The sequence below is a fragment of the Tubulanus polymorphus genome, chromosome 4 (assembly GCF_964204645.1).
Source record: "Tubulanus polymorphus chromosome 4, tnTubPoly1.2, whole genome shotgun sequence".
Lineage (NCBI taxonomy): Eukaryota > Metazoa > Nemertea > Palaeonemertea > Tubulaniformes > Tubulanidae > Tubulanus > Tubulanus polymorphus.
The window spans coordinates 18,541,244-18,567,982 of NC_134028.1; the positions used below are offsets into that span (position 1 = coordinate 18,541,244).

The window sequence follows — 26,739 nt, forward strand, 5'->3', positions numbered from 1 at the left end:
GATCTTTGTCCTTTAAGGATGTTTTAAAGAGCATATGCCATCAAAATATAATATTGTGTAAAATTCATTTTCAAATGTGATGTATTCACAAATCTCAAATATGGAACTGGTTTGAATTTTAGTTCAGCCATTACTGAGAAATATGACTTTTAAATCGGCGATTTATGCACGTGCTCACTGTTATTGTTTATCTTAGCAGGTGCATGTTTCTGACGTAATCTCTGACAAACGCTCGCGGCTTCCAGTCATTTCACTCGACATTTCATGCAATATTTTATCGTTTTGGTAGTGATATGAATTAATAAACTGTTACCATTGTATAGTGTTGCTACCGTTGTATATGACATGATAATCGTATATAAGTGAGTAGCGCTGTAGGTCAGTGAATACGGTGAACAAATGGTGTTTATTTTATCATATATTATACATAGGCTACGCATACTAGTGCTTGTGTTGATTGTCATAGTTAACATCATAAATAGCGCCACCCGCGGGTTGAATATGAACTATACGCACAGAGTGAAGAATAAATAGATGACTATTCCGCTAAATATTACGGCTAATTCCTGCTCCTTTTTTCAATAAGTAACATCTCAGGTCGTTATAGTTTCTTCTGGTTAAGAAATCACGGAAAGTACAATTTTGATGGCATTTGCCCTTTAAGGGAGATTGAGAGAGGTAAGTTCAGTAGTTATATTCTCTATAATACACAGATTACTTTGACTGACCATAAAACATCCAAAATATAGATATAAGGGCCATTTTGTGTAGTTCAGATGCGGGTTATTGGGTTATTGCAGGTAGAGTTTATAAGTTCAGGATTTATTGTTTTATTTTATTAAATAAAAAGAAATCCTCGGGTTAATTAAATACATACAGGTAGCAGAAATTGTTGAGAGGCCTTTCTGCAATGTAAATGTCAATGGCACGAGGGTGTACAGCACCCACTTTTTTGAAAATCCATAAGTATTGGCATGTCTATATCATGTTAAACATAGAGGTGCTCTGCACTGATAAAAAAACTACATAAAACTACAAAACTAAATGCTCCGCAATTTCCTCATATACAGAAGATGGTGGCAAGCCTGAAGCCTGATGAAAACAGCAGTGCTAACGAAGATGACACATCTGTTGATTTGAGGGTGGTGATGTTTACAAGCCAAGTAGCGATGAAATGGACACACAAAGTTCAAGTGAAGCTGGAGAGGAAAATCAGGACGAAAATAATAACCTTGGTAAGAACGTGCAACCAAATTGCTCTTAGAAAATCAAATATTATCCAATTTACAGCAACAGAGAAACCTGTTGTATCTGATCATTTGACTAAGTAAGGCTTCAGGCAGGTGTGGAAAATAAAAGGCTGTCATGGCATTTCACCATTATCAGACCTGAAGCTTGATCTTTACAGGATCATAAGCAAGTGCTGAGTGTCTGGAGTAAACTAGAAAAAAAAATGAAACTGACTTTGTCTTCTCAGAATGCTTAATATCATAGGATATTTGAGTAAATACGCGTAAAATATGTGTAAATAGAAAAAGGCTATAGAAAATATGAGTAATATAGTAAATATAGTAAATATGAGTAAATATGTACACTTTAAAATAAAATTAAAATAGCAAGTAAATAGCTAGACAATATCAGGTTGCAGAACAGACAAGTGGAACAAAGAAAATGTCAGATCTTGTTTTGAATATCAGATTGCTTTTATACATGTATGTAGCTACCAAATGTTCGGTTTATCTTTTGCTTCTATACAATGAAGTTAAGATTGAAACCACCATCTTAATTTTGTAGAGGAGTCTCCACAAAGAGAATCAATTCCTCTGGTTGGTGAATCACCCGCAAGAGGTAGACGAAGGAAACGGGATCCGGCTTCATGGAAAAGAAACATAAGGAAGAACAAACGTTTGAAAGGTGAAGAATATATGGACACTAAGGGTTGCCTCCACAGAGAAATCAGGGAGGGACCACCCTGTAATTGTGCAAAAAAACGTTTCACTAATATTAGTGCTGAGGTAAGGAAGAACCTCCACGATCAGCTTTATTACAGCTCACTGATTACTCTGCTCAGAGATTATACTTAGCATCCTGTATTAAATTCTCAAAACCGAAGAGGCATTATGAAACAAAGAATAAAAAAACAGATGGAAGCAAAAATAGAAATATCACCTTTACCTACAATATAGCTGTAGACAGTGAACATAAACAAATGTGTAAAGCAGCATTGCATCTAAGAAAAGCTGAGGCTGCTCAAAGCCAGGTGAAATCTGATTTTGAGGAGTCCAAATCTGATGACGCTATTTGGACTATTGCATTTGTGCATTTGATCTTCAACAAGCCTTGCCTACCCCTCATATCAATAACAGTGTAACCTTTTACTCACGTCAACTTTGGACCTACAACTTAGGTGTGCATGATAGCAAAGGGGCTGTGATGCACATGTGGTCTGAAGAAATAGCGAGTAGAGGGTCATGTAAGGTCTTATCTTCTCTCAATGCATATTTTAGAAGTGAGCATTTTACTGACGTTGGGAAAAAGAAACACCTCATTGCTTAGTCTGACTCGTGCGGTGGTCAAAACAAAAATAAAAACATTACCTTCTTTTACTACCTTGTACATGTGGCCAAGACGTTTGAATCTATTGAACACAAGTTCCCCATCCCTGGCCACACCTTCCTTGGATGTGATAGGGATTTTGGGATGATTGAAAAGAAAAAGGTTCCTGCTGTCTATAATCCTGAGGGTTGGTACAGTTTGGTTGAGGCTGCTCGAGTAAAAAATCCCTTTAAAGTAATGAGAATGACAAGAAAGGATTTTGTTGACATAGCCCCAATGCATGAAAAGTTGATTTTCAGACAGAAAGCTACTGATGGAAGTAAAGTGGGGATCCAAAAAGCTTGTTCCGTAAAAACTAGTGCTGCTCATCCTGGTAAAATATTCATTTCCTACAGTCAAAATCAAACTAATTGTCAGGAAGTTCAAATTGGTACCAGAGGGGGACTTGGTTGCGTCAAGTTGCCTTTGCTGTACAGTACTAGGAGAGAAATAGCTCCTGCCAAGGTTAAAGACTTAATAATTAGCCATAGGCAAAGTGGTTTACCTTTCTACTATCTAGAAGAACGTACAATTATACATGTATTCATTTTGATTTTGACTTGCGTCGTGGCTGCTAGTTTTGGTTTAGATATGTCCAGAAAACTATAAGGGCTCTGGGAAGCATGACACAAAATTTGATATTGGCTGTGATTTAGCAATTCTTTGTATTTAGCATAAAAATCCATGAAGCCAATTAAACAGTTCCAAAATTCTCATTTTAGTCCTACCAGCTCATTTTCTTCCTGATGAATGTGGCAATATTTTCCAATAGGCTTAGATTTTGTTCACTGCTCTATCCAATCATTCCAGCCTTGAATGCAGAGAGGCCTAGATGATGAGACAGCACAAATACTCACCAGAAAGTGACAAACAATGATTTATTGACTTTCTGAAATTGCCATATAATATATTTTTAGAACAAATAAATGTTGAATATTTTATCATACGGGAATCTCCTACAATTTTGAGATCTCGGAAAAATTTCAACCTCAAACATTCCGAACTGAATATTTAGTTTAAAAACAGAAAATGTCAAAACTTTATTGGCAATTAACTGTTTTTAAAACGGTTAATTTCCCGTTCTAGAAGATCTAAAAACCTTTTGAGTATGTGGAATTAAGTGGACACCTTTCACTCCTTTGCTTACCCAGATACCGTAACGTATAGTACCTATATATACATTATTGTTATGGTTTTACGTCAAGAAACAGCGATTTTACCAGAGCTTGACTAAGTTATATAATATTTTAAGGTTACCTTAAAATATTAATGTAAGTATCCATCGACGAAGTATGTAACGAAGTTAAAAGAGGGGCACAGTTATTTATAGTTGCCACAGAAATAGTTCAAATGATTATCCACGACAATAAAGCGTTCCTAATAAAGCTTATTTCAATTAAAAACTTCTAAATTAGGAACAGACAGCGCACAACAGTATTTATAATACGCGCTAGGAGAGCGAAGTAGTGCAACGCGCGGTTATACGTGAAAACAGAGTATACATACACTTTGCCGTGCACTGCGGAGTGTATGTACGTACGTTAGATATATGGATTACATACCAGCTGATTTACGTAGTTCGCGGATTTTAATGTGTATGCGCTGTTACGCGAAGAATTCCAATATACCGCAAAAACATCGGCAAACACACTAATTAGCCTATGTCAATAGCAAATGAAAAAGCGCACATGTGTGGAACCAATTAACTCTCAGTTCAACAAAAATGATGCCAAACATTTGTCGACTGCCTCTCTCCAAAAACCTTTCAAAGAAAGAATGTATTTTGTACGAGTCGGTCAAAATAAGACAATGACAAGACAAAGCCGGGCTAGGACTATATAAATCGACACACTTACTAAGTTCGAGATACTAAATTAGAGAGCCGACTCTATTATAATCCTCACAACCGAACAAACTAACAGCGAACTAAGCTCGGCACAAATATAAAATGAATTGCTCGCCATTTTGTGACTCCCGAAATTACGTCAGAGGTGCGAAATTCCCGGAAATTCAGAGAATTTCCCGTTTTCACATCGGAAACTCAAATATAGGTCAACACAAGAAACTTATAGAAAGCGAAGAATTTTCGATGCTTTTCGCGTTTTTCTCGAAAAATATTGCATCGTCCGTTCGAAGCTTACCGGCCTGACCTCTGCGCATCATTTCTACTTGCTTCACGATATAAGACAACCTCGTAAGTATTACCACTAAATTTTGTGCCGCGATTTAACATACTCTTGGCAGACTGCCAACCAACAGCCATAACATAGGTAAACCAAAAAGTCTCTGTGAGTACATCCCTGTTGAATATAAATCCTTAAACCCAAGTCCAAGACGTCTCAGAATGGGGATTGATCAGCATGGAAATGTGCCGAGTGGTGATTAGGAAAGTGCTTCAGCGCCATCAGACATGTCCCAGGGTTCTGAATCAGAATCAGACAAAACATCATCTGATAGTGAGGAAAAGTAAGGCTTAATTTAATGCTCACATGAGGTATTGAATTGATATCTATATGGAATTAGAATGAGAAGTTTTGCATAAAAAATCAATTTTCACATCTGTGCTACCTGTTTGAAAATCTATGTTGGTTATTTGGTTCATGCACGGAAATCATTTACGTGTTCCAAAATGCGTTTAAAATTTTAGGCAAAAATCCCAAGCTGGGGCAAATTGTATTTTATGTACATTTCGCATACTGTTCATTTCATGAAAACATGCAATTTTTCAAGAGTTGTTGTATTTTAAAAAATAAAATTCTATCTTAAAGAATCTTTTTGCTTTTTCTCAAAATGAACATTTTGTGGGTCGTCTGGTTTTTGCATGGTGCCACAGAGTTGTTTTACACAATGTTGTTTGACAACCATTGGGGTCTCTGTGAAAACTCCTATCGCCGATATATATCAGGTAGATGCGGTTCGTTTGGCTGGCTGCGATTCGAATTATTCAAATTTAAATTCAGTGAAACAAGTAGATGGTCTTGGAAACTGTACCTGTGACGTTAATCCAAGCGATTGTCAAGTGTCGTTGATTAATGGAAAAGGGTGGAATTCAGATCAGAAGTACCGTCGTTTGAAGATAATGCATCGTTTAGAAAGAGTCTTCAGGAGATAATATAAAACCGGACTGAAACTTAACCCAAAAGTGCCTGTTCGGACGTCGTTCTTTAATTCATCACAGTCATCGGATTTTGTACCAGGGATTGAAGCAGGTTCATTGAAAGTGGAAGTGATTACGAAGTGGCCGACGCTGAAAACAGTAGAAGTTCCGGAGTTCATTTACCGACTACTATCGGAAATAAGGTAGTATCTTGGGTCCTTTCCTAGTATCCCATGGACTCCGGTAACGCTACCCAGATCCGGGAATAGAATATTCCACAAATGAGTCAATTTTTCGCTTAACTGTAACCAAGGAACTGCTTCCATACCGTCGCACACTTTGTCAACAATGTAGAATAGCTGATATCCTAGAACGCGATCAGGATTACTAAAATGACCGATAGTGAGATCAGCGACTTTTGATTCCGCAGTGACTTGGGACTGTCGAATACTTTGACCTTGAATTGTTTGCTTTTTCGTTTTCAAATGACTATGCCCTGCTGCCACTTTCGAACTAACATAACTAATATCGCAACATTCATCTATAAATACGATAATGCATTCTTTATATTCGCCATCTCCAATAAATATCGGAACTGTTCACATACCTATCATGTTTTTCTCACGACTATCGACTGTGAATGTAAGCAATGTGACTTTCGTTTGTTTCGGATTAGTTTCTGATGACAATTGTTCTAATTCTGGATTTCTGTTATTGTTTTCGGAATTGTCATTACTGCTAACTGGATTCTGAGGAGTCAGTTTTCTATTTCTATGCAGTAAAGGATAGTGCGACAGCTTACATCCAGACATATTACACTCGTTACTGGTGTTATGTATTTGATATTGTATACACTGTACAGTGATGACATCTGGTGGTAACAATATAAGTTAGATTTTATCTCCAACATGGCTTCCTTGTTGTAATTGTATTTTGAGCTCTAGGACAACTCAAGGATCTAACATGGTGTCAGAGTAGTGATTGGACCAGAATCGTAAGTCATCTGTTAAATATGGAGCTCCTGCAACCTCCGAAGTTCACTGCGAACAAAGCTGGTCCCAATTTAGCCAAAGAATGGGCTGATTTTATAAGCGAATTCGACATCTACCTCGTTGCTTCCGGCAAACAAGATGGCGCAAAAGACAATAAAAAAATCGCCCTCCTGTTGTACGCGATGGGGCGAGAATACCAGACTGTATTCACAAACCTTACATTTACCGAAGGTATGGATAAAAAGAAATATGATGTCAAAGGGTCATTTAACGACTATTTCGAGCCCAGAAAACTCCGTAAGGGTTATATTACGTTATTTCAAAACCGGAAGCAAAACGCAAATGAGTCCATCCAAGAATATATCACCGTTTTAAAAGACTTGGCCAGTAAATGTGAATATATTGAACCGAATTTGTCCGAACAACTGTGCGTGGCACTTAGTAACGGCATCAGGGACAGTAAATTACGTGAGAAATTATGGGCGGAAGATCTAAAACTGTCATACGAAAAGCGATACAATTCGAACAACAACAATTTATGAGACCACTATACGATAGGTCGAACCCTCCTAGCGCAGACATAAATGCCTATAGCCGTGGACGCAGCACGTTTAGAGGCTATCGCGGGCGTGGTGGTGGTGCACGCTCACGCGCACCGTCCCAACGTGGTCGGGGAAATGGTACGACTACAAGTTTCGATAACCGGATTCAGTTTTCACCACGTGGACGTGGTAGATGGCAGCAATGAGCTGGCTATAATAATAATAGTGGTAATTTTAATAACGCGTGTGTCCAGTGTGGTGGTCGCCATCCACCTGCACGATGCCCTGCGTATGGTAAGACCTGCAGACACTGTCATAAATACAACCATTTCGAAAAATGCTGCAGAACTACAAATCGTGTGTACGAAAATTACGCTGACATAAACGAACAATCCAATTTGTACGATTATAATGCTGATCAGTACGTCTCAGCTGATCGACTGCAGTCTGGAGTATGGCAAGCGTCCGTACAGAGAGCAAACAACCGAGAACCGAACAACTGGAGCTTTAAACTGCAGACTCCAGGTTGTGGCTACGTCAACTTTAAAATCGATACTGGGGCTGAGATCAACGCTATTTCAAAAGGTTGTTACAACAGTATGAGAATTAAACCTCCGATTATGTACAGCGATACGATAATTTACGGCTTTGGTCAACAAACAGTGAAACCGGTTGGATGTGTGAAGATTCCTGTAGTGTACAAAAATAAAGGAGAAACTTTACGATGCGAAATAATAGACGGCGAAGTACCGAACATTTTGTGTTTAAACAGTAGTATTAAATTAAATCTGGTGAAACGTATCTATTCCGGTACTAACAAGGAGCACCAAGGTCCAGTATTAAAAAACTCTAATGACATTCAGAATCAACAGAAACATGAAAATATCGAAAAATGTACGGATCCGAAGATAAAAGAACTCTTGTATGAATATATTGATGTATTTGATGGAATCGGTATGATTCCCGGTAAAGTATCGCTCAGGTATGACCAGCATGCCACACCCGTTTCACACCCTCCTCGAGGCGTTCCTGTGCCATTGCGCCTTCCCTAAAAACGGAAGTTAGAGGAACTAGTGGGGCTGGACATACTTGAGAGAGTACCTGATGGTGAAGAAACACCATGGTTAAGTAGTGTTCACGTTTTATTAAAGAAAGACAATGTCGATGTTAGAGTTACTATCGACCCTAAAGATTTAAATGAAGCCTTAATAAGGGAAGTTTTTCCTATGACTACTGATGATGAAGTGCTCACCAGGGTTCATGGCAGCAAACTATTTACGGTTCTAGATGCTAACTCTGGGTTTTATCAGCTGGAATTGGATGATGAGTCAAAGGCTTAAACTAGTTTTAACACACCTTTTGGCCGTTTCCGATATAAAAGGTTGCCAATGGGTATAAAATCGGCACCGGAATTATTTCAACGCCGAATGGTTGATATCTTTGGTGATTTGCCAAACGTGAACATTATAGTTGATGATATGTTGTTAGACTCTAAAGATACTATTGAACATTACCGTGTATTAAAAAGTGTTCTTCAGAGAGCGAGAGAAAAGAATGTTAAATTCTCATTACGGAAACTGGCAGCTTGTGCGAGCTCAGTTAAATATTCAGGTCATATCTTATCTGATGAAGGTTGTAAGATTGACCCCGAGAAGGCAAAAGCGGTCACAGAAATGCCTATGCCCAGTTCAGTAGGCGAAATTCAACGGTTGCTAGGCATGGCAACCTACGTCTGTAAATTTCTACCTCACCTGTCACACATCACAGAACCGCTTAGGCAGTTAATAAAAGAATCCCATAAAGAGGATTTCATGTGGCACTTTGATAAAATCCACAGTGACGCTGTTAATAATATTAAGCAGGCGATGACCAGTGCACCTGTGTAAAAATTTTATAGTGTAACCGATCCGATATTGATCCAATGTGACGCTAGTCAATCTGGTCTAGGTTGTATATTGATGCAAAATGAACACCCTGTTGTTTTTGGGTCTAAGGCTCTTACTGATGCTGAATACGCATATGCCCAAATAGAAAAAGAGCTTTTAGCTATTGTGTTTGCGTTAAGAAAATTCCATACGTATGTATATGGTAGACAGGATATAACTGTCGAGACCGATCATCTGCCACTTATAAGAATTTTTCAAAAACCTCTTAACCAGGTACCTCTTAGGTTACAAAGAATGCGGTTGAAATTGCAGCAGTATGATTTCAAAATTGTTCATGAAAGCGGAAAAGATATTCCAGCTGCAGATGCCTTAAGTAGGGCATATTTACCCGAAACAGGTCCAGCTCTTAATGACTTCAGTCACATATTTTCTATATCGAGTAACGAAGTAAAAATGGTGTACTATTTGAATTCTCAAAAGTTAGATAAGGTTACATTAGAAACTGGGAAAGACGACTCATTACAAGAATTGATTAAGTATGTAGTATCTGATTGGCCTGCAAGTAAGCAGAGCCTTGATTCTAGAATTAGAAATTACTATGATTATAGAGAGGAAATTTGTTATACAGATGGTATTTTGTTTAAAGGGGAAAGAATTATCATTCCCTCTACATTAAGACATACAGTATTATCGGACATTCATAGTAGCCACCAGGGTATTGTTAAAAACAAGAACTTTGCGAGAGAATTGTTTTTCTGGCCTGGAATTACCAAAGAGGAAGAAGACATGGTAGCAAAATGTGAACGTTGTCAGGAGAACAGAAGACAGCAAGAAAAGGAGCCTATGATTGCATCTCCAGTACCAACGTTACCATGGAAACATGTGGCTGTAGACCTATTTGATTTTGAAAGTGAGAAATGGTTGATATGTGTTGATTACTATAGCGAGTACTTTGAGATAGAGAAATTATGTCCAGATGCTACTGGTCCAACAGTCATCAAACAGCTGAGAAAATGGTTTTCGACACATGGTATACCAGATACAGTCACGTCGGACAATGGCCCACCATTTGATAGTTTTGAGTTTGGGAGATTTGCTGAACGATATGGATTCAAGCATGACCCATCTTCACCGAAACATCCGCAAGGGAATGGTCTCGCTGAGAAAGCGGTAGGCATAGCTAAATCAATGCTGAAAAAATGTGCACAAACTAACCAAGACCCCTATTTGGCTTTACTGGTTATCAGAAATACACCTCGTGACAATATTGTGGGTTCACCTGCACAGCGAATGTTCAGTAGGCGTACGAAAACTCACTTGCCAACAGCACCCGCTAGATTACAGCCTGAGATTCGAGAACCAGAAGCTGTGAGAGCCCATATGGAACATCACAGGGCTAAGGCTAAAGCCTACCACGACAAAGGAACAAGACCTCTCGATAGGCTGAATACTGATGACACAGTCAGGATTAGAACTGGTAAAACTTGGACTCCAGCACTGATGTTACCAGAAGAAAAACAACCCCGGAAACCCAGATCATATGCAGTATTAACCCCTAATGGCACTATTTTTGATAGGGCAGAGAGGATACATACTGACAACGACGCTCAAGAGGTTGACCCTCAGGACATATCAGACCACAGGGTACTAAATGTTCCAAAACAAAATGCTCCAAAAACACCGATCAGGGTTCCTGCGACTCCTGAAGCCAGAACTCCTGATATTCAGCCTCCTATGCGGCACAGTCCTATTCCTATGTTAGTAGATAATTTCCCTTAACCTAGTGTTCAACCTAGTCCTATCTCTGTCAAAGCAGATTATGGTCAAAATACTACTAGGTCAAACAACCCGCTAGGTATCTAAACACTATTTGGGTAAAATTGGAACCCCCTGATAAGTAATGGTCGTAAAGTGTTATTATGCTTATTTTCTATATCAGACAGTTTTTACTTGTAACTAGTTCAGTTAACAGGCTGGTTTTACTATTTTTGAGTATCCCAACCTATTTTAGTGTACGTTAGTGTTTAAGTTGATTTGTGTAATTTTCATATGGTTACTGATCATTGTTATTTTAGGATATTACTTTTCTTTAATTTTTGTTAAAAAAGAAGATGTTATGTATTTGATATTGTATACTCTGTACAGTGATGACATCTGGTGGTAACAATATAAGTTAGATTTTATCTCCAACATGGCTTCCTTGTTGTAATTGTATTTTGAGCTCTAGGACAACTCGAGGATCTAACAACTGGAACTACAATTCGAACCGAGATGACTGGGTAATAAACAGCGGAAACATAAGCCAAATTTCTTGGCTGCAAGCCAACGATCATCAACACTTCTCGACTTAAACTGATAACATTTGGGTGCGCAGTGATTCTGACCACAAATGTGATATTTCGCAACATTTCCGACAAAAGTACCTCGCCTTCTCGAACTATCTCACGATCTTCGTTTTCCCACATTGGAATCAGTATTTCTATCGCCGCTGACAGTATGCAGACCTCTAACTGATTCATGCGCTCTAATTTTTCTATTGATGATTTCGGCAAACCATTCACTTAATGTTGAGCAATCTTTCCATATATTCAAACATGCAACCAAACATAACGATTCATTCAAAGTGCACAGTGTCACTGGACAAAGTAACATCAATTTGATTGTTGTGGAAGGCAAGTATTTAGTACATTTTTCGACTCCCGGTTTTTGTATTTAATTGCTTACCATACAGTGCTGCGACCAGGGCACTTGGTACTACTTTTGGCGGTTAATTCTGTTGTATATTAAGCCGCCATAGTTGTCGTTAGTGAATAAATGGTGTGTTGATATTCTTATAAATATCTCTTATGATTCATTTATTTCTCTAGGTAAGTGTATTGTTATTATTGACGTTATATGCAGCTCGGTTAAAGCGCGTAGGATGGTGTATAAAGGTATCAATTATAGTTATTCTTTGAAGATCAATATGGCTGGCCTATATGAGTCAGTGCGTGCTACATTTGTAAGTAGAGTGAAACTATGAATATAATGGTGCTTTATAAGTCTAGTAAACAATTATAAATGGTGAATTCGGTTGTATATTAAGCCGCCATAGTTGTCGGTAGTGAATAAATGGTGTGTTGATATTCTTATAAATATCTCTTATGATTCATTTATTTCTCTAGGATTAAACCGAGGTCTAAGGTGTGAGGTTGTCCATCTTGCAGGTGTGGCGCTGGGAAGTGTGTCAAAGAACCTGTGAATAGCAGCTCTTCTGGTCCCCACACGTCAGAAACTCGAACGATCGATTAGGCCTCACTGCATCCGTTATGAACCGGTTCAAAGATCATTAAGGCCGACTGAGTTTAAAGGCATCATTCCTGGCTGTTATATTGTGATAAAAAATTAAGTCACATAGCTAGCCACAAACAATCTACGTCACACATAACAAATGTTACAAAATCAATAACTGTACATACTCATTTCTTTTCACGGATGTATCTGATAACAATGTTTTTTACAGTTTGAGGCTTCTGCAACAAAATTTCAAGTCCCAAATCGTATATGGACTGGCCATGCTGTCATTATTCATCATCCTGTTTTCAATTTCACCATCGAAGGCATACACGTCATTACCACCAGACATCCATTCATACCGCTGGACTCCATGCCCAAATTCATACAAATGTAACAACTGAAGATTTTGCTTCACCAGCCTCATTACTTTCTACCACGAAGATGTTCATGTCAACGTCAGAATTGATGATTTGGTTAAAACCTATGGTGGCTTCGTATGTGATGGACAACACAGTGCCCCAGTCTCTCATGTTTTATTCTCGACAAGGGGCCATCTTCTACATTCCTGAGAAGTTTTGAGGTCGTCGGGGTCGAAATAAAGGTTTGACAGTCCCCCGAAAAGTGGTTCCCCAAATATCGGGACCTAAAAATTGGCCTCCGGAAAATGGTTATAATTCCCCTCGCGAGGGTCTGAGGTACTATTAACTCATTTGCGCACTAGCACCAGGCCTTCTACTATATGCCTGAGAAATTTCAGCAAGTTCTGAGTCGTTTGAAGGGTTATAATAATTTTTAGAAAATAGTCACTCTCGGGCCTAAAAACGGATTCGCCGCTATTTTATTTGACTGTTTTAGTATAGTTCCTTGCTGTAAATAGTGCGTTATCGATCGTCTGCTCGACCGGAGCTAAAATTGAGAAAATTTACCGGAACTATTTTTGATCGATTGCGCTGTAAATAGGACGAATAGGTAAGGGTTTTTAATCATTTTATCATCCAAATTGTACATAAAAAAGGTCTATGATAGTTTTAAACAGTTTAAGATAGTTTAAAGCGTAATATTTGAGAATTTTTGAACTTTTTATAGGATGAATGCTCATTGCAGGTCACTGTGTCCCAATTCAATAAAATTTTACTGAAAAGACTACTAGACCCGCTGTCAAATTTTGTTCTATGAAATTAGATGTTGTGAGGTTATTCATAAAATTTCAGGACGCACGGTACCCTAAAAATATTTTTCATACCCCAAAAACCCTGAAATATTATCATTTTAGGAGTCATTTGGACCCGCTGGTTTTTGGTTGATCCGAGATCCGGTGTCGTATTTTTCTACGATACATTAGATACTTTTACGTGTACCCTAGAAGTTTCAGGGCACTCGGTACCCTAAAAATATTTTTTAGACCCCCAAAATGCCTTAAATTGGCAAAATATTGATTTTTTCAGAGTCATTTGTACCCGCTGGTTTTTTGGTTGAACCGAGATCTGGTGTCGTATTTTTCAATGATACATTAGATACTTTAACGTGTACCCTAGAAGTTTCAGAGTGCCAGGTACCTTAGAAATATTTTTTAGACTCCCCGAGATACCACAAATTTGCAAAATATTGATTATGTATTGATGTCTTTCATTTCAGCAGGGAAGCGGATTCTGATTACGATCCATTCGCGGATGAATCCACAAATATCGACACGGATGGTTAGGATCTTACTGCCATCTATGGTTTTGTACTACTGAACATACTTCTAATTACAATTTGACTCAATTTCAGTATCAAGCGATGAGTTGGAGAAGTCGACTCCGTCCAAGAAATTGAAGCTGACTACGTCGAAGTCGACTCCATTGAAAAAGATGACTCTGTCGAAAAAGATGACTCCGTCGACGAAGTTCTATGAAAATTCGTGAACCGAACAAAGCTGCGAATCCAGTCCCGGCTCCGGCCCCGGCAAATCAGTTGCGTCGGAATCAACTGGACTGGAACGACTTCCAGTATGCGATTCCCCCTGAAAAGTTTGAATTGTATGTCCATCAAATAAGTTTGATGGAGTTGCAACTGTGACGAAATCGGCGTGGCGATACACTGACAAATCACCGTTATTACCTGATTTCATCACATATCTATCTGGAAATTTGATGGAAGTGAGTACCAGATATCTTATTGTCACAATGAGATTCCACGTATATTTGTATGTTACCTTTTATTTCCAGCTTCTGACCGCAACCACCGTCGATACACTAAAGCGACTCGACCAGCACCTCAAAAGCGTGCACCGAACCATTTGCCCTCGCGTCAGGGAGATGTTAGAATCTATCTAATTATATTGCTATTGTGATCTAACTTCTTTCATGTCTCTGTATCTAGCTGCCACCTGTTGGTAATTATGTGAACTTGTCAGACTATCCTTAAGATACTGACATTACTATATATGGTAATGCAGCAAGTCACTGCACCATTATGAATATTCATGAGATGATGATATTTCTGTATTTGGAGGAATAAAGTTTAGTTCTGGTTTAGGCTTCAAGAAGTGAACATCCTTGTTGCTGTTGTCTCTCTGGTTTTGGTCTATCCACCATCAAGATCTACCATGGACGCCTCCTAAGGTTTAACAGGTTATGGGCCCAGGAGGCTTGTTTTTGATGGTGAAGAGAAAAATTATGAACTCTGGGAGATAAAGTTTATGGGCTTTATGAGAATCAAAAAGTTGATTAAAATCTTCGAGCCAGCCCCTGATGCTAATTCAGATGATGCTTTCAACAGCTGATGAAAAAGCTCAGACATTCGCGGAATTAATCCAGCTGTTAGATGACCGCAGCTTATCGCTAGTAATGAGGGACGCTAAAGACGATGGCCCGAAAGCATTAGAAATATTGCGAGAACATTATAGGTCGAAAGGTAAACAGCGCATTATCGGACTTTATATTGCATTGACCAACCTAAAAAATGGATAAGATGAAAGTATAACGGACTATGTGATTCGTGCAGAAAATTCTGTGACTACCCTGAGAAGTGCTGGAGAAGAAATAAGTGACAGTCTCTTTATCGCGATGGTGATGAAAGGTTTACCGAGTGAGTATAAACCTTTTAATATTGTAATTACTCAGAATGACAGTGATAAAAAGATGTGGTTCAGTGAATTTAAAGTGGCACTAAGATCATTCGAGGAATCAGAAAAATGTCAGCAGGGTGCCAGTGCTGGTGAAGACAGTAGTCATCAGAATGTCATGAAAATTCAGGCAGGACCTATGCCTAGAAAAAACATTGTATGTTTCCGTTGTAACAAAACGGGACATAAGGCAGTGAACTGTTATTGTAATAAAGGCAGAAATAATATGCCAAAACCGTGACAAAAATGGTGTGGAAACTGTAACTCCCATAATCAAAACGAGTGTAGAAAATTGAAAGACACATCAGGCATTAAATCAGTGGATGATAGTGAATCTTTCCATTTTAATGTTCGTGTCGGTCCTGGACATGAAAGGCAGAGTGATGACAGCCTTCTTGTCGTTAGTGGGGCTACATCACACATTCTCAATGACAGATCAAAATTTGTTAAGTTTGATCCAACGTTTGATCCATCCAGGTATTTCATTGAGCTTGCAGATGGTAGCAGGACAAATGAACTGGCAAAGAATAAAGGTGATGCGGAAGTATGTATGATTGACAGTTTGGGGATTCCCCGCAAATTTGTAATGAAGAATGCATTATTTGTACTGTCATTCCCGGATATATTCTCTGTTCGTGCAGCTACAGAGCAGAGTGGATGTACTGTCTCGTTCAAACCCGATTCATCGGAAATAATCACTCGTGATGGAATAAAGTTTGACGTTGAAAAACATGGAACACTTTATCATGTGAATAACATGATGTCAACATTCAATGATACGAACACACTAAAGGAATGGCATGCGATATTAGGACACTGTTACGTCGAGGATATTGTGAAACAAGAGTCAGTCACCAAAAGAATAAAAATAAAAGGAGATAAATCGGATTTTCAATGTGAGCCTTGCGTTATGGGAAAAATGGCACAATATATAAACGGAACTCCGGACAAACGTGCAACTCGTGCATTTCAATTTGTGCATTGCGACCTTTCGAAAGTGGAACCAGCATCAAAAGAAGGTCACCAATATGCTTTGTGCTTCATTGACGATTATTCAGGGACATTAATGACTTACTTTTTGAAAGAGAAAAGTGATGCAGTTGAAGGATAAAAACGTTTTCTGGCGGACAGCGCTTTGTAAGGAAAAGTCACAAGTCTAAGAAGTGACGGTGGTGGTGAGTTCATTTCTGAACACTTTTTTAGGGTTTTGGTAGAAAACCATATCAAATTTGAGAAGAGTGCACCTTACTCTCCCCACCGAAATGGCACGGTAGAGAGAAGTTGGAGGTCCCTTTTCGAAATGGCAAGGTGCATGTCTCTCGAGTCTCAAGTTCCTAAGTATTACTGGACATATGCAGTAATGGCAACAGCATACATTCGGAAAAGGTGTTTTAACCGTAGGCTTGGTATGACCCCTTATGAGGCAATTCTAGGTAAACAGCCCGATATAAGTCATATGCATCCTTTTGGTTTGAAGTGTTATGCCTACATCAATATCAAGAAAAAGTTAGATGCAAGGGCTGAGCAGGGTATTTCCCTTGGTTATGACAGGCACAGTCCTGCATATCTTGTGTAAATTAAAGAAAAAAATGTTGTAAGGGCAGTCAGATGTGTAAAATTTACTGACAAACCAGTAGTTGATTTTATTGCCAATGATTCTGAAGAGTTAATACCTGACACCCCAGGATTCGAACCCCGAACCTCGAAAAGAGGAAGGAGACGAGAGGCGCTACCCACCTAGGGAACATAAAAAGCCAACCTACCTTAAAGATTATGAAACAAATGATGATAAAGCAAATTGTAGTGTAGATTATACGTATAAGGTGTTGTATCATGTACCCTCAAATTATGAAGAAGCAATGTCCTGTAGTGATTCGAACCTTTGGCAAAAGGTTATGGACGAGGAAATGGATTCTCTCAAAGAGAGCAATACTTTTACATTGACAGCCTTACCCCCAGGTAGAACTCCAGTGGGGGGTAAATGGATTTATGCTATTAATGAAATACCACAAGGAGTTAAGAGATACAAGGCTAGGTATGTAGCGAAAGGGTACAGCCAAATAAAAGGCATAGATTTTGAAGAAACCTTTTCACCTATGGCAAAACTAACATCATTACGGGCATTAATGCAAATTGCTGTACAGTATGATATTGTTTTTCATCAGATGGATGTGAAGATGGCATTTTTAAATGCACCTATAGATGTAGAGATTCATGGTTATTTTGTTGATTCAGATACAGGTGAAACTCTTGTTTGTAAGCTGAATAAATCTATTTATAGATTAAAACAGTCCGGTAGAAACTGGAACAGTGTTTTACATGCATATCTTGTTGACAGTAGCTTTCTTCAGAGCAAGGTTGATCCGTGTATATACATAAAACATGTCAAAAATGATGTAATTGTGATCCTAGTATGGGTTGATGATTTACTTATAGGGTCTACTAAAGAACCCTTATGCTCTGATGAGAAAGAAGGTCTTAAAAGAAGGTTCAAAATAAAGACTTAGGTTTATTGAATTATTTCCTAGGTATGGAATTTGTACAAAATGATAATGAGATTACAATGTCTCAGAAGCAATATGTATCAAAGTTGATTGAAAAATTTGGGATGTCGGATTCAAAACCTAGAAGTACCCCAAGTGAGTCAAAGTTTATATCTGTCTCAGATAAAGAGGTTGATGAAACATTGTATCGTGAAATTGTTGGAAGCTTAGTATATGTTATGATATGTACTAGACCAGATATCAGTTGGACCATAACAAAATTGTCACAGTTCTTGTCAAAACCAACACATGATAATTTTGTAGCAGCTAAGCATGTACTTAAATTTCTCAAAGGTACAATCGATTATGCTTAGAAGTTTAAGAAATGTGAAGATGGTTTACAAATAGTGGGCTATAGGCGATGCTGACTGGGCATCGTCGTTAGAAGACAGACGAAGCAAAACAGGATATTGTTTTGGTCTTAGTCAGACAGGCCCTCTTATTTCATGGAAATCACGTAAACAGCCTACTACAGCATTATCTTCATGTGAAGCCGAATATATGGCTATAGCAGCGGCTGTTCAAGAAAGTTTGTATTTGATTCAGCTCATGAAAAGCTTTGATTATAAATGTAATTATGATTCATGTACTGTTTATGAAGACAACCAGGGTACAATAGCATTGTGTAAAAATCCTGTAGATCATAAGCGATCTAAGCATATTGACATTAGGTACCACTTTATTCGTGAAAAGTTGGCCAGTGGAGAAGTTGATATAGTATATTGTCCCACGGATTGTATGGTTGCAGATATACTTACAAAGCCAGCTACAAAGTGTAAATTGAGCAAGTTTAAAAACTTCACGTTCGGGTAAATCCTATTAAGTATCGTTTACTATCCAGTGTATGTTTTTCTAGAATCAGCTGATAATATCGCAGTGTTTTGAAATTTTTTCAGTGTGTCAATGTTATTTGTATATAGCCTATGTTATTATTGAAAGAAGATAAGATCAAGTGGGGGTGTTAGAATTTATTTAATTATATTGCTATTGTGATCTAACTTCTTTCATGTCTCTGTATCTAGCTGCCACCTGTTGGTAATTATGTGAACTTGTCAGACTATCCTTAATATACTGACATTACTATATATGGTATTGCAGCACGTCACTGCACCATAATGAATATTCATGAGATGATGATATTTCTGTATTTGGAGAAATAAAGATTAGTTCTTTTTGAACATCCTTGTTGCTGTTGTGTCTCTGGTTTTGGTCTATCCACCATCAAGATCCACCATGGACGCCTCGCAAGGAAGGTTTAACAGGAGATGCTGATGGCGATGTACAGTAAGTTTACTTATAGAATACCATTACAGGAAGGAACGGACATGGTTCAATTTTGATACACTGTTATTATTTTCAGTCGACATCGCTGAAAAGAAAAACTTGTTAGACGCCGAAGAAAGATGGATCAGATTCAACAAAGTTTTTAAGTTATACTAACAGTCACTTTTCAATGTAGCAACTTACTGTATGAGATACATTGCAAAACGAACATATTTCAGTATGCGGACGTGTGAATGCAATGAAAAATTCCGGCGATTTAATCGGTATGGCAGTTGAATTGTTTTGAGTTCATTTGCCTTTAAACTCGTTCTATTTGAACTCGTTCTAGCTTTATGTTTTGTTCTACTTGGAAGTTAGTGCTTGTTCAATTGTTTTTCTCTTTGTGAATTATCCACTCATGTTCCACTGTAGAAATCGACGAAGAGTACTTTTTTAATTTTTCACGAGAGGCACCAATAAACACGGAATCGACGCCGATGAAAATACGCAAAACGACATCCAAAACGAAAGGCAAAAAACGCAAGGGCAAAGTAAGTATTAGCCTAATTATTTGATCTTCTATTGTGAAAAATCTTTTGAAAACGCTACTTTTCTTCAGCGCAAGCAACACGCCTGCCCGGTTTGTTCAAAAATGATAACGCAAATGCCGGAGCATTTGCGAAATAAACATGAATGGAGCAGGGAAAATACACGCAACTGGCAACGTTTAGAAGGCTCGTCAGGAATGGCCCCTCGTTCCAATCTGCGCGGAAAATATCGGCAGTTAAAACAGTGCGCGCAGTGTCGGTTGTTTTTGTTGGCTGGGCGAGCATATCCGGTGCATGCCAGGTCAGTGATAGAAAGTTTTGACGATCTTTGCAAGTGCATTTAGGCGATGAAATGAAATGTTTTTCTCTTTTTTGCTTAGTCGACCCTGATGACAATAAATCGACAAAGGAACCGAAAAATGACGTCGACAAAAAGCATGATTCAGATCCGCTGCCGACGGATTCAGATTCCGATCCTGTTTCATCTGTGAATGTTAGCTACAGCAGCGGCGGCGGCGGCAGCAGCAGACTAGCGAATCGGATGAAGTTCCCGTTGTGCTGTTGGAAAGTAAGTCCCTACTTATTTTTTCTCATATTTTGTGTGAGCTGCATTAGGTGTTCGTTGTTTTCCTTGCAGAGTTTCAGGGAGACTATCGCGAATGGCTGAAGCAAGTTTCAACAGACGAGAAACCGGTCACTGGATATATTCGAGACTCTATGAATTATCTTAAGTTTGCTAAAGGCAAAGTGAATGCAAACAGCGCATCCTTGTGGATTTCACAAGAAATGGAAACGAAACAGCCGGGAAAGATTCGGAGTTATATGTACACACTTCGAAAGAAACTTATAGAATTTATGTGAGATCTGAGTATTATTACAATATCAACATTAACAATGTTTCAACTGAACACATTGATGATTGTGACTTTTAGTTTGGACTAGAAGATTGCGGCTGCTCCGAAGAAATCCTAACCAGATTAGAACGTCGGCTGGTTAGGTTGGCGGAGGTCAATGAACAGGTCCACAAAGAACGATTCCATGAGGTCCATGAACTCCAGAAAGGTGGGTATTATTATTTGTAACCCTTTTGCACAAATATCGACATCTGTTTATATTCTGTTTTCATGAAGCGCGACTCCTGAAACTAATGATATAAAGCAGATTTTGAGTTCTGACATGTCCATCGAAGCTGTTCAACTCCTCAAGAACCCTCATGTAGATTTTACCCCGGAAGGTTTTCGCTTAGTGCGAAACTTTCTGCTCTTTGTCGTCACAGCTCTGGGTGCGAACCGACCCTCGCTGACAATAGGGATCACCCTGAACCATTTATTGCAGGCGAAACACGACGATAAGCGTGATCTGTACAGCATCAATGTATTTTGAACTATTTATTCATTGAAGAGAGTTCCAAAAATACATGTAAAACTTTTTCAGGTTGTCAGACACAAAACAACTGCTACATACGGGGCCGAATTCATCCATCTAGAAGGAACACCGTATCGCATGCTACTTCTATTTGCCAAGTGCCTCTATGAAAGAACCGCTGATAAAACAATGTGCCGCACAAACAAGGGAGTGGAACTCAACGCCACATATCTCAACAAGTAAGATAAATATACATTTTATTAACAAATTCAATGGAAAATATTTAATGTTTTCTTTTCTTAGACCGTTAGCCAGCTACCTCAGTTGCACCATCGAAAAAAAAAGCATTACGCCTACTTCAATACGTAAGAGTATCATGACAGCTATGTGCAATACTGACGGTGCTACGCGAACCAAGCTAAGTCGATATATGTTACATCGCCCTCAAACCGCAGAAAGATTCTACAACCTGGAGGAGGGACATCTACACACAATGGACGTTGCGCGTGATTTAAGGAGAACATTTGGAGTATGTATATCGACTCAATACAACTTGCATTTAAAGGTTCCGGCAAGCATGACATTTCACTTTTTTCTGTAGTTGGACTGTGGCGTTTTGGAAACGTAACGAAGAGGCAGCGCCATGGAATCGGCGGGCAAAGCCTCCAGCGAGCCCGCAGCGGTAAGTGACTTCTCATTCGATCAATGACAGCTTTCTATTCACAGCAGCTGCTTCAATCGTCAATGTTTATCCTCTTTTTCAGACGGTTACGAACGAAGAAAAGTGTCTGACAGAATCAAAGGGCGATGAACCAAACCAATCAAGCTCGAGCGAAGAAACAGAATTGGACAAGGGAGCATTATATTTGCCATCCCCCCGAAGAAAAAAACAAGGGTAAGTGTGTCGCACAGGAGGTGTTATCATTGATGAAATGGAAAATCATACTCATTCAACTTCTTTTTCAGTCAGGGCCAGTAAAGCGACAAAAATAAACTGCAATTGAGCAGAGAGTGATTCGCCGCACATTCCACGAATATCGTTCGACAGAAGAAATCAGGGCTGTTACAAAAAAAGAATGGTTTGATTAATAAAATTGTTGCCAAATATCTAAATGGGGTTGAAAAAATGCGCCAATTTCTGAGAAATCTTTGAAATTTTTGTACATGGACATGAAATAAACATGATTTTGCTGATTTGAAAAGAATATTTTTTGTTTGTCATAAACTTTGAGTCACACTACCAGTTTCTGCTTTCAATGACTAGGATCCTTCTCACTGTGGAATCGTAACAGTAGGCAGCATTAAAAAGCTTAATTCTTCTTAATTCGAACCCAAATCTCTAGGGTTAGTGCTGTCTTCTAACCCGGTTGGCCTTGGTGCACGGTTGACTTAAATGAATATCGGGATTCGAACCCTAATCTCTAGGGTTAGTGCTGTCTTCTAACCGCTTGGCCTTGGAGCACGGTTGACTTGACCGTTTTTCCAGCGTAGTTCTTAGACGATCGTGACAACGTTTTGAAAGCAGTAGCTTCTAGCTACTAGGGTATTGAGCACCAAATAGCTCTCACTTATCCTACGCCCATACCCCCAGTGTCACCTAGAAATGGTGTTAAATACCCCTCAAAAGTGAACCGAGACGTTAGAGCTGTCTTCTAACCCTTGGCCTTGGTGCACGGTTAATTTCGGGATTCGAACCCACATATCTAGGGTTAACTCTGTATTCTAACGAGTTGGCCTTGGGGCACGGTTGACTTTGTCATTTTTCACCGAGTTCTTCGCTGGCAAGAAATCGGTTTTAATACCCCCTTAAGTGATCAGGCGTTAGGGCTAAGCACGCGTAAGAGTCATTGGTCTTGGCGCATAGTTGACTTTGTCGTTTTTCGAAGAGTTCTCCGACGCCGAAGGTAGGTTTTCAAAGTCCGCCCTTAAGGAAACTAGAGTCTCGAGCACCAAATTACTATTACCTACCCGAAGCAGGCACCCCGACTATAGGCCGGAAACATATGGTTACGGTAGAAAGCCTAGAAATCGTTTTAAATACCCCTTGAAAGTGGACCAGAAACGTTTAGGGTTAGAGCTGTCTTCTAACCCTAAACCTTGGTGCACAGATTTCTTTCGAAGGTTTTCGAGGGACCGAGCTTAAGCTTTATGGGTTTAGACTACCGAAACGTTATCGTTTACCGATGTTCGAGGTTATATAAGCTGTAGATTTGTATCGAGTATTGTACTGTGTTTGTGTGACTGAGAATCTATTATAATGTCACTTTGTAGGGTCTATGTAGAGTTCAGCTCAGTTTAGTATAAACATTCCTTCTCAACCAATCATGTTAACTGTTGAATTTTGAGATTATCTAAACCTCAGAAATGCTTAACACATTTTGTACTGAGATTTTATCATGTGAGGACCTTCAGTTCAGAGTGCAAAATATTACGGTATGTTCAAACTAAAATTGATTTCCATTGTTTATTTGAATCTGAATTTACTATAAGTGTTATATTTGAAGTCTAAAATTGTATAATTATTATGTTACAGTTAATCGTCAAAATCGTCATCGAAATAAAGAAGTAATTAAAGCAAGGACGCATCAATGTATATTTTGGTGAAGAAAGGCCCTTACATTTATTAACGTAATATGGCATCGAAAGAAGATTGGCTTGGAACGGAAAGTCAAAATACCAGCACACGAGGTAAAACGTACACAGAAGTTGGACTTAGTTATCCAAAAGAAGTTAAAAGAAGTTAATCCATTATCAAGATCGCTGCAAAGAAATCATGATGCTTTGCAAAGTTTGGTATCTGGAGAAAGCAGTAATTATTCTAAAGCCCAGACTTCATATTGTTTATGGGCTAATGAGTATGACCTCTATCTCAGAACGAAAGAACAGTACTGCAGTCTGCTCACGAAAGAAGAAAAACGCGATTACTCAATGGAAACCATGGAATGTGATAAAAAATTACGGCAGATGAAATCGTCAGTTGAACATGATTTGGTTGAAATGTCGTCGGAGGCTATGCTAATGAGGCCTCAGGACTCTGCATCGCAGCGGTGCCAGTCTCACTCAGCGACATCACGATCAACTCATCGTTCATCAATAAGTATAATGTCAGCTAAGTTAAAAGAAGAACAAAGAAAAGCTGAATTAAGTGTTCTTTTGAATAGTATGAAGAAGAAGCAAGACCTTCGAAGGAAGCAGCTCGAATTTCGACAATTAGAAGAGACACTAGATTGCGAGACTCAGATGGAGATTTCTGAGGCAAAAGGTCCAGCTAATGATATGATAGACGGGATATCAGAATGCGAATCATCAACTAAAAAAGAGAAAACTTTGCAGGTTGTTAATTTCCCTGTGGATCCACCGCCGCTGAATCCACAGGTACCAGAATTCATTCCATATCAGCCTCTGCGTCAGCCTCCAGTTACCAGCCATGATTCTTCTACTGCTGAACTCGAGACCATCGTCAAGCATATCAAAAGACCAGCGATAGAAATTAGGAAATTTGACGGGAATCTTTTGGAATTTCAAAAATTCAAACGGCAATTCTTATCCGGTATTGTTGCGAACACAGATCGCGACTACGAACGCTTGAATTACTTTGATCAGTACACAACAGGAGCAGCCAACAAGATAGTTTCTGGCTTGAGTTACTTGGAGCCATCCCGAGCATACGAGGTGGCATTACTTGAGTTTGAAGAAAGATATGGTGGGCCTAAAATTATTGCGAACGCTTTCATCAATAAAGCTGTCAACTGGCCCAATATAAAATATGACAACTGCAAGGGTCTTGATGAATTCTCGTTGTTTCTGATGGAGGTTCATAATGCGGTAAAATACATCCAAGCTCTGAAACTATTAGACTATCCTGAAAATCTTCGTAAACTGATCTGTAAATTACCGCAAAATTTACAAGAAAGGTGGCGCTCTGTTGTGCAATCTACAAAATCAACTGGTAATGCAGTTTCATTAACGACGCTGGTAGACTTCGTTCGAATAGAATCGAAGAAAGTGAACGACCCTACCTTTGGGCGAGATATGATGCGTTTTTATGATGAAAGAAATACGTTGAAGCCCCAGAGAGCCGCAAGAAGAGGCTTCACCGCGGCTATTGTTTCTAGCAGCTGTAGAGAACATTGTGTCTACTGTAAAAATGATCATATGACAAAAGACTGCAAATCAATGATGAAAATCCCATATAGAGACAGAGTGGAAATACTTTTGAAGAATGGTTTGTGTTGGGGTTGCCTAAAAACCGGGCACCAACTCTATCTGTCATGATAAATTGTTATGCCAGATACGTAAACGACTCCACCCAACAGTCATGATGAGAACCGGAGTTTCCTGCGTAATCGTGAGCAATCTGACCAATCAAAATTGTCTACAGATGCAATGCTGTAAATAGCTCAGAAAATGATAATGGAACCTGGAGGAAAGATTACTCATCAGCTACTAAAGCTAAAGACCGGTTTGGTTTCTGTACTATGGCAGTAATACCTGTGAGAGTAAGATTGAAAGGAACATGTAACGATGTACTGACATATGCATCTCTAGATCCTGGGAGCAGTGTGTCCTTTTGAGTCTCTGATGACAAGGCTCAAAGTTAGTGGCAAAAGGGTTAAATTAGATCTTCAAACTATGAACCAATCTGGCCCGATAGATACGCAAATGTTGAATGGTCTAGAGATTACGAGTATGGATGAGAGTAGTCCAGTTTCATTACCAGTTGTGTACTCAACCGAATCGATGCCTATAACAAAATAGCTCATTCCAACTCAGAGTGACATAAGCAAATGGTCTCAGTTAAATGATGTAAAATTACCTCCAATGATGGATACAGATGTTGGACTTTTGTTGGGCAATGGAGTTCCTGATGCATACTCACCACTCGATGCCAGAACTGGGCCGAAAGGCACTCCGTATGCAGCGTTGACAAGATTTGGATGGGTTGTGTGGAGTTTAGTAAGACTCCAATGTGAAGAGAAAGCTACAGATAAAGTGAAACTGATGAATATGGTTATTTCCGACCGAGACGAACTTCAAAATTTGGATCGGTTAGTCTGTGGAGCTGTTAAATTGGACTTTCCCGAGTGTACGTCTGAAGAAAAACATCATTGGTCTGTTGAAGATAAAACATTCATGATGAAGATGGATGCATCTTTTATAAACTAGGGGTCCAGGGACACCATGCCCACTTGGGAAGTGGTTCCAAATGCTCAACAATCTAACAATTTCAATATTCAACGCCCCCCTGGTGACCATAAACAAAAACCAATGACCTTGAAACTCACCACAATCATAGAACATGTCAGCAGCTATGATTTTGTAATTGATTGTGATAACAAAATATGCCTCGTTACCAATTTAATATGGAAATACTAAATTACTGTATTATTCAACACCCCCTGGTGACCATATTCAAAACCCAATGACCTTGAAACTCACCACAATCATAGAACATGTCATGAACTACAACTTTGCAATTGATCATGGTAACAAAATATGCCTAGGTACCAATATAATAAGTAAATA

At 38.9% G+C, this 26,739-nt stretch overlaps 1 protein-coding gene across 6 annotated transcripts in view; it reads right to left on the reverse strand.

Annotated features, from left to right (window-relative positions):
• Positions 1 to 26,739, reverse strand: part of LOC141903109 (DNA polymerase lambda-like) — a 168,630-nt gene that overhangs the window by 129,591 nt on the left and 12,300 nt on the right. Inside the window, exon 1 of one of the 6 annotated variants that reach the window (XM_074791072.1) lies at positions 3,324 to 3,423. The exons of the other annotated variants lie outside the window; for them this stretch is intronic. The gene's annotated coding sequence lies outside the window, so the exon portion shown is untranslated. Of the gene's footprint in view, positions 1 to 3,323; positions 3,424 to 26,739 lie in introns of those variants that run through there. 6 annotated transcript variants of the gene reach the window in all.